This window comes from Eleutherodactylus coqui, chromosome 6 (assembly GCF_035609145.1).
Source record: "Eleutherodactylus coqui strain aEleCoq1 chromosome 6, aEleCoq1.hap1, whole genome shotgun sequence".
NCBI lineage: Eukaryota > Metazoa > Chordata > Amphibia > Anura > Eleutherodactylidae > Eleutherodactylus > Eleutherodactylus coqui.
The window spans coordinates 139,844,899-139,857,432 of NC_089842.1; the positions used below are offsets into that span (position 1 = coordinate 139,844,899).

At 38.7% G+C, this 12,534-nt stretch overlaps 1 protein-coding gene across 1 annotated transcript in view; it reads left to right on the forward strand.

Moving 5' to 3' along the window:
- Nucleotides 1–1,466: 1,466 nt before the first annotated feature.
- The window catches only part of LOC136632689 (pleckstrin homology domain-containing family A member 7-like), a 212,777-nt gene continuing 201,709 nt past the window's right edge, over nt 1,467–12,534 (forward strand). Inside the window, exon 1 of the mRNA XM_066607737.1 lies at nt 1,467–1,559. The gene's annotated coding sequence lies outside the window, so the exon portion shown is untranslated. The remainder of the gene's footprint in view (nt 1,560–12,534) is intronic.

Here is a 12,534-nt window from a genome sequence, read left to right on the forward strand (position 1 = left end):
TACGGTTACAACGATACCAAAATTCTTATTTTTTTTTAGGTTTTTACACTTTTTTGCAATAAAAACCCTTTTTTTTTGGAAATCTTTTTTTTTTCTCCATAGCTGCATTCAAAGTCCTGTAACTTTTTTATTTTTCTATGTATGGAGCTCTGTAAGGGCTTATTTTTTGCTAGACGAGCTGTAGTTTTTGTTGGTACCATTTTGGGGAATGTACAGCTTTTTGATCACTTTTATTGCATTTTTTGTGAGGCAAAATGCTAAAAATTAGCATTTTGCCTCTGTTTTTTAGCTTTTTTTTTTACGCTTTTTGCCATACAAAATAAAAAGTGTGTTCAACTTTTTGTACATGTCGTTACGGACACGTCAATACCCAATATGTGGGGTTGTAATTTTTTTTTAACTTTTTTATGCTAATATTAGAAAAAGCATAGAAAAGGGGTTTTTTACATTTTTTTTAAACATTTTTCTTTTTTTTACATTTTTCTTTTCTTTTTTTTTTCACTATTTGAGTCCCTCTGAGGGACTTGCAGCACTGTGCCTATGATCGCTGTCATGAGGCATGGCAGAGCTACTGCTCTGCCATGCCTTATCGCTTATACAGCGATCATAGGCATAGGCAATACAGGACGCCAGTGTCTGGCATCCTGTTGCCATGGTGACAGGCCGGGCTCTCGTGATGACATCGCGAGAGCCGGCCGGAGACACAGAGGGAGCGCGATCCCTCTGTGAACTCTTTCCCTGCCGCGATCTACTTGGATCGCGGCAGGGAAGGGGTTAACAGCGGGGGGCGCATCTCCGATGCCCTCCCGCTGTTGCAGCGGGACGCCGGCTGTGACTGACAACCGGCTCCCGCTGCGGGATAGCGCGAGGTCAGTCATGATCTCGCGCTATCCCGATGACGTACCGGTACGTCATTTTGCGTGAAGTACCAGCCTGCCATGACGTACCGGTACGTCATTTTGCGCGAAGGGGTTAATATGGCCATACAGAAGTGCTTAACCCCACTTGCTATCGCGAGACAACCCCTTTAACTAATGCTGGGCTGATACATCATGGTATTGATTGAAAGTGAAAGTAAAAAAATCTCACCATCAAGATGGTGTTTGATATGGGGGCTGCATGGCATGGAAGTGACTTAAATACACAGAGGAGACCTCCAGAGAGTGACAGGCAATCAGGTGAGGGGGGAAGCAGGAATAGAAAAATGTGTTTTCGCTGGAGTGGCCATTTAATGATAAAGATTCTAGGTTGCTTCTTCTATGAGTAACCCTTTCACGACCAAGGGTAATTGATGCTCCTGGTACCCCTGAAACATGGGTGATAACATTATATCTTTGCCCCACTCCTTTAAGCAGGGCAATTAAATGGGTTGTCCAAGAGTTGAAAAATGTACTGAAATAGAAGAAGAAAAAAACCTTTACTCACTTCTTTAATCTTTTATTGATGCAGCTCAGATGCTCCAGTGTTCCTAACGATCACTGAAGATTTATAAATCAGTGTGCCAAGATCTTCAACATCTGCGTATCAGACTACAAAAGCATCATAAGTTACACAATGAGGTACGTGAAGACTTTTGAAAAAAAGGATCATTCAATTTCTGTATCTGACTGTTTTGTTGGGAGTCATTGAAAACAATAGGTTAATGCAGTGAGTGGAATCTGATTCTTTTGTGAGTCTTGATAAGTGGAAGTATGTTTTGCTGTTTTGTTTCAAATTCTTGATTTGTGTATGAAACTGCTGTGCAAATACAATAGCAACAATACGTTGTTATCACTTGGGAAACGAAATACCTTATTGTACCTCTACACGGGGCCACCATCGTTCAGATAGTCATTCAATGAAGTCATTGAACCGTATGAACGAAAGTTGTCTGTTTGCTTGTACAGAGTGGTGATCGTTTATTAGCTGTTTGCGGAGATATTTTTTATAGAGGGCATCTGCATACAAATTTATTTGCAAGTTGATCAAATGCGAACAACTAAATTTACACCAGGTGAGTTTTGATCAACCAGTGATTATTTTTTTTGCCGACCGGAAACAAAACAACTAGTAACTTAATGCTCATTACCCTGTTGTTGACCATGTTTACACTGAACAACTGTTAACTGTTACTTGGTCGATAGTCGTCCCGTGTAAAGGTACCTTAATGAATGTTTGCTGAGGTTTGGGCATCTACAATTTTTCTATGTGTGACATATCGTCTCATTCATCATGTTGTGTTTTCTCTTTTGTTCATACATTTTTGACTTATTGATTTCATTTGTGCCATAGGTATTGTCAACTTTCTCAATTCACAGTTCATTGTTTGTTGTTTGATTGGGTAAATTTCGTGTGCTGCCTCAGGTCTGGAGTCACACAAAGCTTCATAAGAGGGTGAATTGTATATAAAACGACCCTTATAGTATCACAAGGCATGTGAGAGCTGTTGGGAAAGGTGTTGGAATTTAATGGTCATTATGGAGTTTAGAAGACTTCAGTTGATATGCTTTGTTAGCTAATATATGATATGTGGAGGCTATCCCTAATTCTTCCAGGGCTTCCCCGGAGAAACACTGATTTAGTGACAAATCATTCTGTAATCCTCTTTCAGAAGATACATCATGTGAGATTTTCATATCCGGAGGGGATTGCTTTGAGTGCTCATCTCACACTCTGACGTAACTTGTGGAATCCTTTGTCCATGTGACAGGTTTTTGGAAGCTAATGATTATCCATAAGTAATGTTGACATCTTGTATCTTGTTAGGACAGACCTTTTTAGGATTGATGTGCCTATGTATAACAAAGAGTTTATACTAGTCATAAATATATTATATATGCCATCTATGTACAGTCTAGATAGATAGATAGATAGATAGATAGATAGATAGGAATTCCATATGAGCTTTATCGATGGCTGTAGGTCTTGAATACAGATAAGACCTACTAATTTCTGCTAGTTAGGTATGACTAGGTAATAAATTCTTGATCGGCCAGACCACTGGGACCCCCATCTATTGCAGCTAGAAGGAGTTTGCATGGAGCGGCAGTTGAGCATGCACCATGCAGTTTCTTTGAAACTCTACAGCGCTGATGGAAACAGCTGAGCACAATGTAACACAGAACTGTCATGGAGATGTACCTGAAGACAGAGCTGCCATCTACAATCTTACCCACAACCAGCTTGTATAAATTGTAAACATTAGGGGCAACACTGTTGTGCCCTGTACAGGGGCGTAGCTGAAGGCTCATGGGACCGGGTGCAAAAGTTTACCTTGGAACCCTCCAACTTTTCTTAACCCCTTAATGCAGAAACGTAACTTGAAGCTCCTGGGCCCCAATGCAAAACCTGTAACAGAGCTCCCAACTATAATGCTTTATTCATAGTACTGGGCTTCCCATATGGAGAAGAGAGGCCTTATGGGCCCCTAAGGCTCCTGGGCCCGGGTGCAACAGCATCCTCTGCATCCCCTATAGTTACGCCAGTCACCCTGTATTCAATAAGTGTGTATATGTATACTATCATACTACATTTTTAGATCTGTTAATACATTCTAACTTTGTTAGCTAGCATATGTATAATATTCAGTTGAAGGGGTTTTCTGAGACTGTATTATTGATGACCTGTCCACTGGAACTGCAGGACACATGCCAGTGAGCTGTTTTTGCAAGCCACTGTGATAGTGTTGAGTATTTATTAATATCTGAGTATCTCAGTATTATGCCTGATGCATTGAGACACAGTGCAACACGTACTTGGGGAGTTGGCGTGCTGTGAAATAAGGCTGAATGCCATTTCTTGCTAGTGGGATGTATTCTCTGTAGCGAGCCAACAGCCAACCAGAAACATTAGAAGATAAGAGTAAAGAGTAATATAAAGTTAGCACAGATATGATAGCCAAAATTAACACAAAACTTCTATATACAGAACTGTGCTGCAATAGTGTTGAAGGCTGCAGGCACTGAACAGGAGCTATCCTCATTGTCAGTTGTCATATTTAGCGATTATGCTGTTGAGGATGGATTTTCCTTAGCAACAGTCATCAGCCGCATATCTGAGTACGATAAGGGCAGTCTTTCAAGAGTATTTTTTTTATTAAAGCGTACTAAATCTGTTAATTAAATATATTGAAAAAAGGCCTGTTTAGAAAGACATTGATACACAGTTACACATTAACTTGAAATAAGATCTACTTCCTGTGTGTAAGCAGTGAAGTTTGCCCAACTGGCCTATTCTTACCCTCTGTTATTAGTGATTTGGGGGTAAGTCACATCTTGAGACTGCTAGCTTATCTCCACAAGATGGGTGGCAGCACCTCAGAAATCAAATCCTGGGCATAACTTTAACATAAAACTGGCTTGGCCAGTGTTTAATTGTAGAAATTCAGCAGCATTCACACAGTTGTAACAGGCATTGGTAGGTGGTGAGTTCTCCTTCAATGGAAGTGTTGAAACAAAGGCTGGGCAAATATCTGTCTGGGATGATTTAGTAAATCCTGCACTGAGTAGGGGGTTGGACCCGATGACCCTGGAGGTCCCTTCCAACTCCCATTCTATGATTCTATGATCATAGTGCACATGTCAAAGCAATACCTGAATGTCTGGCCACTAAATAAACATAGGATCTTGAATCTTCACTAAGTAAGGCCTAATGCTTCAAATGTAACAGTAGCAATGTACATAAATCATAACCTCAAGGCTGTCAGTCCAAGGGGCATCTTGCCCTGTCAGACTCCAAGGATTTTTCAAACTGGGTGGCAGGAGCTCAGCAGTGGTCCAACCCTTGAATGGTCAATGACCACAAAGCACAGAAACTCAAGAGGGTTTCTCTCTTGGAGACACACCCAGACATGTGTCTCCTGAATGTTGGGCAGAGAGAACCCTTTTTTTGCCTGACATTTCTTTAAGAGGTCTGCTCTCAATACCTTTAGCGGCCACTCACATAAATGCATATGAAATGTGCTTGTCTGACCTGCATAATGTGTTTTATATGCAGTAATAAGAAAAATGGTTTCTGTCTTTGCTATAGACTGTGGTTTAACCACAAAGCTTATGAGAAGTCTGCTTCCTCTCATGCTAAAACTCAGCCTCAACTGTTTAAACTGGTGGAAATTTTAATATGTCTTAGACATCTTTGTATGTACATGATATCTTGCATCACAGTGCTATAATAGAAACTATGAAACAGGCCTACTTAAATACTGTAGATATATACTATATATATATATATATATATATATATATATATATATATATATATATATATATATATATATATATATATATATATATATATATATATATATACTATGCTAGTTAATATTACCTCTGGGAAAGATAGGGTAGGGCCTATATTTCTGTTTTTTTCAAACTTTTGCACTATGGCGCAGATTTTGAACGGCCTAAAAAAAAAAAAACCCAGGTCACGTGCAACTACGCTCCATAGTGATGGGCGTAGTAGTGCATACGGCTATCTGTTTTTGCCCTGGTAGAGATCTTACTAAGACTATGTTTACCTTATGTATGAATGACAGCTATACAGCCATCAAAGATGGTGTCACAGCTATCCTGACTCACTGGCTATGAGGACAGACTGGTAGTGATAATGACTGCTCATAGCAGACAGTGTAAATTCTGGATACCTAACATATTACATTGCAGTTGATACACTATAGGCTTGAAGCATCAAAGCTTTCCCAAGGAACAGTTTGTGCTTTTAAGCAAGCCATCATGAGATGTTTTGCATGTAATATAGATAATAAAGCCTGACCTCTCATAAATGTTATTTTATGGGCAAAAAGGCTGTTCTTCTTCTCTTTACAGGGCAGACGTAACACCTTTTTTTTAAGTCAAACTACTAACGACGATCTGTCTGTCCGTGCGTGAGTGAGTGAGTGGGTTTGTGAGTGACTTACGTGCTTTGCCCCTGATCACATGATGGTGATGTCATCATAGGTCTTTCATCCACAGTGAGGGAGTTAGATGCTCCACCCCTGTTCACATGACAGTGACATCATCACATGTCCTGTACGCACAAGGCTGCTGTCCGGCTATGTGTTCATTACTATTCCATGCTGTGCTGCTTCTGATCCCTGTTGTATGGGATGAACAATGCATGTAGCACAGCTGTGTGGCGCATTGCATCACCAGAAACACTGGTGCTATAATTTTCTAATAATTATTAGTAGTATTATATAAACGAATGTGTTATCTTAGTAACCTAATCAGAAAGACAAGTTCCAGCGACTACAGAAGAAAAGAATACTGAAGTACAAGCGTTGTTGTTATGAAGCCCTGAAAAATCCAGTAAACGTCAGGAAAACCCAACATTAGTGACAAAAGTGATCTTGAATTGAGAGTTTACTCAGACGGAAGATAAATCTGTATTTTATCAAAGCTAAAACATTCATGAACTAGTGATGGCTTAAAACATTATCATCTGTACGAGTGCCAACATATACCACATCATTCCCGTATACTACTCTTTGGCTTACAACTGAACCACGAAATGGTTAGCGGGTAAGTTCAGGTGACAACAGAGTCCTTGCTCATGCAAGAATGAGTGCGGTGCCTTACATATGCACAACTAACGTAGTTGAGTTTGGTAGAACACTTCTAAACCCACTGTGGGATGAGTTAGCCAACCATATCCATTCCCATGTCACAACGATTCTTATGCTGCTTTCATACTCGATGATTGTCGTTTGCATCACCAAAACAGCCGGTGATATCTCGAACAACGAATGAGAAGCAAACAATTCTTATTCGTCGTTCAGTCGTTGGCTCACGTTTAGACTGAACAGTTGTCATTCACTTTCATTCAATTGAATGTTTTTTTGAACAATAATTGTTTTGTCTAAATGCACCTTTACTTTAAATATGTAATAGAAAAACCCATCGTGGCCATAAACATTAGTGGGAGGGGTTCAAATTCCATCATGCCAAATCCATTGTTTTGCTGGGATATTAGATGTGTCCAACAAAGGTTATTCCCCTTCTCCCAGTTCAGAGGTTCTATGTTCATAGGGAGGTCAGAAGAAGTCTTCCTTTAGTATATGATCACCCTTGGGCCAGATTGACATGGTTGTGTCCGAGTAGCACCTGGGAAATTTAGACGCAACTCACGTTGGACAGCACATGGACACCCTGCACATTGCATGTCCTGCTTTCATAGACAACCATATGAGATGCAGAGATTTTTTCACAGGCTATAATGGGGCCATGCGTTGTCTGTGGAATATATAGAAAGCACAAAGTACAAAAATAAGGTTGTGTGAATTCGCCTTCAGATTGTCGGCAAATTCCACCTCAACTGTATGAATCTACTAACAAATATGTGTGTGATTCTATTAAGGAGTACATTTTAAATGTTAATACTAGGAGGAATATCTCAAAATACACATTTTTAAAATGGAAACAGGTGCTGTCCAATTATTTCTCATCACTTACCTTGCAATTAATAGTGCAAAACAAGCTGTAAAATAGGGAAAGGGTCATGGCTGTACCCAACAAATCTAAACGTTACCCATCATAACAGTGAGCTCTCTAATCCCCTAACGACTGTCCATACGTCCTTTGGCAGCAGCTGCATTAGAAGCCTGGCATGGGTCTCCCGTGCCAGGGAGAGTGGGTGCCACTAAATAAATTTAGCATATCATTTATACAGCATGATGAGCACCATTAAAAATAAAAAAACATGCCAGAATGGCTGAATTAGTGATACTTGTCTCCAGAAAAAAATGGAATAAAAAGCAATCAAAATGCTGTATGCTCCCAAAAATTGGATAATGATAATTACAGTTCATCCCGTAAAAAACAAGCCCTCATAGAGCTCCGTCTATGAAAAATAAAAATGTTATGGCCCCGGGAATGCAGCAATACCAAAGTAAATCTTTAAAAAACAAGCGTTTTTAGTGTACAAAAATAGCAAAACATAAACAACCAGAGTAAACTTGGTTATACTGGAATCATGCTGAACCAGGAAAAAACGCTATCACATTATTTATTTTGCACAGAGAAATAAAAGAATTAATTTTTTACCCAATGCCCCTAAAAAATTACTAAAAGTTACACAATGCAATACAATACGTACCCAAAAATGATGCCATTAAAAAATACAACTTGTCCCACCAAAACAAGCCCTCATATGGCTGTTAGGGGAAAAATTCAAACGTTTTGGCTACTGAAATGCGATGATGTAATAAACTGAAAAACTAGTGGGTCATTAAGGCGCAAACAGGCTTTGTCAGTAAGGGGTTAGTCATGCTACTAATAAAAACTATCCTTATAGTCATAGTTAATATATTGAACAGTTGTAGCATGCACACAAATACATATTTTTTAATTGGAACCACTAATTGGTCTAGAAAAAGGTGAATTTGCCATGAAGGTTACAAATACTGTATATATCATATAGGACCGAGGCGGGATCGATAGGTATCATCCCTTCTCCTCTCTTCTCCTGTCCAGTACGAGACAAATTGGTTTGCAGTGCAGAGCCAGGCGAATTACTGTAGAATTGAGGCCCTGGGTGATGGTCGCTTGCCCGGTAATCTTGGAGACTTGGGTACCAGTCACTCCACAATCTTAGCCTTCTCCTCACCTATACATGACAGTATATATTTGTCAATCCCAAAAATTGATTTTGAACATCCACTTTAAGGGGTTCTCCTATTAAGAAAATCCATTTTCATATGCACCTTTCACATGGGTGGAATAGTTCCGCTGGGACACAGAATTAGTTACTGTGGATTTCCGCACCATTATTCGCAGGGCTAACGGTGGCATAGCAGGCTGTTTTAAGCTATCTTCTTTCTGCATCCATGTGGATTTTGCTGCTAAATTTACCACGACTTGCAGTGCGGAATGTGAAAAATTCCACCAGTGTGAAAGGTCCCTTGGAGAATTCTGTGTTAACTGTATAAGAAATCTCAACTGCAATGAACTGCACAAATACAGATTGTTAAGCATTTGCACAACCCTGAAACCAGTTCATTACTCGGATACCGAATGTAGTAATTCATACAATTTGCAGAAAACAGAATAGAGCCTTTCCGTTGAGATCCAAAATATTCTTTATTTGCAATAAACCTGAAACATTTGCACCTTGAATACAGGTAACAGTATACGGTAGTCGTCAACAATACTGAAATCTCTTCCAGTTATACATGTAGATATTTCCTTTGGCAAGACCTTATTGATATAATTTATGTCATTCCTATTTCTTGTTTCCTCTAATTTATCCCTCACTCCACAATAATCTATAGCCAGACCATTGTGCAGGCCTCCCTTTATACTTTTGTTGTGTATGGTAGATAGTACTTGTAGGGCTTTTCAGTTTAATACTACCGATTTGGAGACATGTCTCCCTATACTACGGTAATGAACTTGACAGTGGCTCATGAAGCTAGTTTTTATTCAATTTTTTTACATTTGGCACTCTGTTGAAATTATATAAGATGCAATGCTTTGACACCATTCTATTTCAAGTTTTTCCATTAGTAAAATAAGTTTATGATTTTGAGCCACTAACCTATGATAGTTTCTAGTATGGAACTGCCTAAATAACTGAAAAGCCCTGAAACAGACTTAAAAAGGAAACCTGCCCAAAGTCTAGTATATACTGTTAACATTTCACACATTGATACCAAAACCTTGTTTCTCCTCACATTAAACATTGCGAGATTTCAGGAATGAAAATGAATTGAATATGAATGATTGCAAAGGTAAATCATGAGCCTCTTCAGCTATGGGTATGGGTTTGAAATAATTTGTCATGAAGGCATCCGTCATAGGAAGTGTATAATTTTTCAGACGAGAGATCTGAGGTGTGATGATTTTACAGCAATGCAAAGGACCTGAAGAATTGTCAGGTGTTCCTTCGGAAACTGCAAATGTAGTGAAGAAATTGTTAGAATTCTTCTGGTAGTGTTAGACATGTCTAGGACCAGATGACATTATGTAGAGGTCAAGTACATCACAACAAGCACTCAGTAGATTTCTTCTGCGTTCTCACTATGGAAACAGTTGGTGTTCATCCAATAAAAGGATTGTACCAAGATATAACGTTATTCCATATCCACAAGATTGGGGATAATTTTATGATTGGTGGAGGTCTGACTCCTGGGACACCCAACAATTCTGAGAATGGGAGTTCCGACAGTCCCTACATGAATGGAGCAGAGGACAAGCAAGCACTTGTATTCGACAATGAATGAATGGCGGTGCATATGCTTGCCCTCAACACCATTGATGTGGGGACCATCAAGATTCCCAATTCCAGGATCAGTGGGGCTCTCAGCAGTCATACCTCACCAATCATAAAGTTATCCTCTGTCCTGTGAATATCAATCCCTTTAAGACTATGAGGGAGATTTACAAAGACTGGCATTTAGAATAAGATACACTGAATTTATTTAGAAGCACAGGCCTTTTAACAAATATGTGTGAGCCAAAATTTGTGAATCTTATTTTTCACATCAGAAAACTGGCACAACTCACTTGATAAATTCCTCCCAAAGTGTGTTGGATTATGTGACCTTTTCGGATGACAAATGTACTTTATACAAGAATAGTTGTTTTGCTGATTGGCGACCAAATCAGTCACTGCACAATTGAGGTCATGTGACTAATGAAAAGTGTTAGTAAGAAGCATTCAGAGACACTCCCCCTACATGAATCCTAACGCTATTGACATTGCACAGAGACTTCCAGGTCTTCTAGATGTCCTCTTTAATTGCATATTTGTCTCAGTGAATATTTTTTAATGATTAGAATTATGTAAGATTAAACAATGGGAACCTAGACAAATACAAAACATCGTTTAAGAGGTATTACAGAATGTATTCATGTCATTAATGTGGAAGAGCAACTTTCCCTTTACTTATCCCATACCATAATTTCCCCAATGTAAGTAATAATTACATTCAGCTGATTTCACACAGCTAGAATTGATTGTAGCTGACCATGCTCAATCTAAACCCCACTATCTATGAAACCCTACCATGGGATCCAAGCTGTTACCATAAAGAACACTATGGCACATTCCAGATTATAAGATAAAAAAGGCTACTAAAATACCCTGTATCAGTCTGAAAAAAGCTTAGAAACCATTTTTATAATTGGCCACACACTAGATCAATGTCAGCTGAACTTTGGATTTTAGCAGCATCAGCTGACCATCTAATGGCCATGAGGATGTCCTGACTCTCCCCTGATGGCAAATGTTGAAGGAAATAGGGATTGTGCATTTTGGATTTCATACTGAAATCCTTTGGTTTGTCTGGTATCAGCTTATTCCATCTCTCCATTGAGAAAGCATGCATAGTTGGTAGAACCGAGCATGCATATGTTTGGAAAGGTTGAGAGGAATAATTGTTGGCCAAGGAAGAGTTTAGGTTCTGTTTTTCAGCCACCTTAAGGCTCTGGGACTCCAACCCAGCGGGAGACATTATTTCCGAATGGAGAAGATTTTGACAACTTATCCAGGAAGTCAGAAAATATCTCCAAAGAACATATGAAGAACAGCAAAAAATTCAGCCTTGGCAAGGGTCAATATTAGGTCTCTACAATAAGAAATATTGTTTTCTTACAACATCTTCATTGCAACAAATATGCAATAATAGGCACCTGAAATGGTGGGATACAGATGGGTACAACATGCATTTGCTCTTCAGTAAACCTCACTATTTGTTTACTTTTGGGAAACACATTGGAGATTATTTGTATGACATGTAATAGTCTGAATGGGACCTTATTCTAGTGGCTTGAGTAGAAGTTCAGAATTAATCTACTTTGCAAAATAAAGTAATTGATGTACTTTCAAGGGACATTTTCTTCCCATTGGCATGTACACTTCTATGTGCTCATGTCTAGAAAATTATCACACTTCCATGGATGATCATCATCAGAAAATACTTAAAAATGTCAAGTTAGTTACTTAGCACTGAATAGGCCCATTTTCCATAATACAATGTATCACACCTCCATATTTTTGTCATATTTAAAGTATTCTTAATTCTTTGCACAAACATTTCACCGAATGTCTTTAGAAAATGGAAATATTTGAACTTTTTGAAAAGGTATACCTTAGAAAGTGCACAAACTTTTTATACATGTAAATTTTACATGTAATGGACATTTGTCTTTGTAAAATTTGTTTTAGTCTCCTTAATTATAAATGTGGGAGACTTACACCTTTTTTTAGTTTTTGAGTCAGCACAATGTGTGATTCAAATATACTGCGATGAATACACAATAGAGAAAGCCATTTTATGGGATAAAACAATATTTATCAAAAGCCATCTGAACAATTCTCCATGACCTGGGGATGGAATGCTACCACATGTTCCGTCAACAGATGACTACTGTTTCACACCTCAATGGATTCCACAGATCTCAATCGCCAACACAAAATGCTTCTCTGTTGTGTATAGGTAATAGGTGCATTTGGGTTGCACTTAAAGTTTCAGTGTTGCATTTGGTTATATTTGGCTTTTACACTTTTTTGAATTGTATTTCTCAGCAAATGTTTACATGATATTCCGAGCAAATTGAG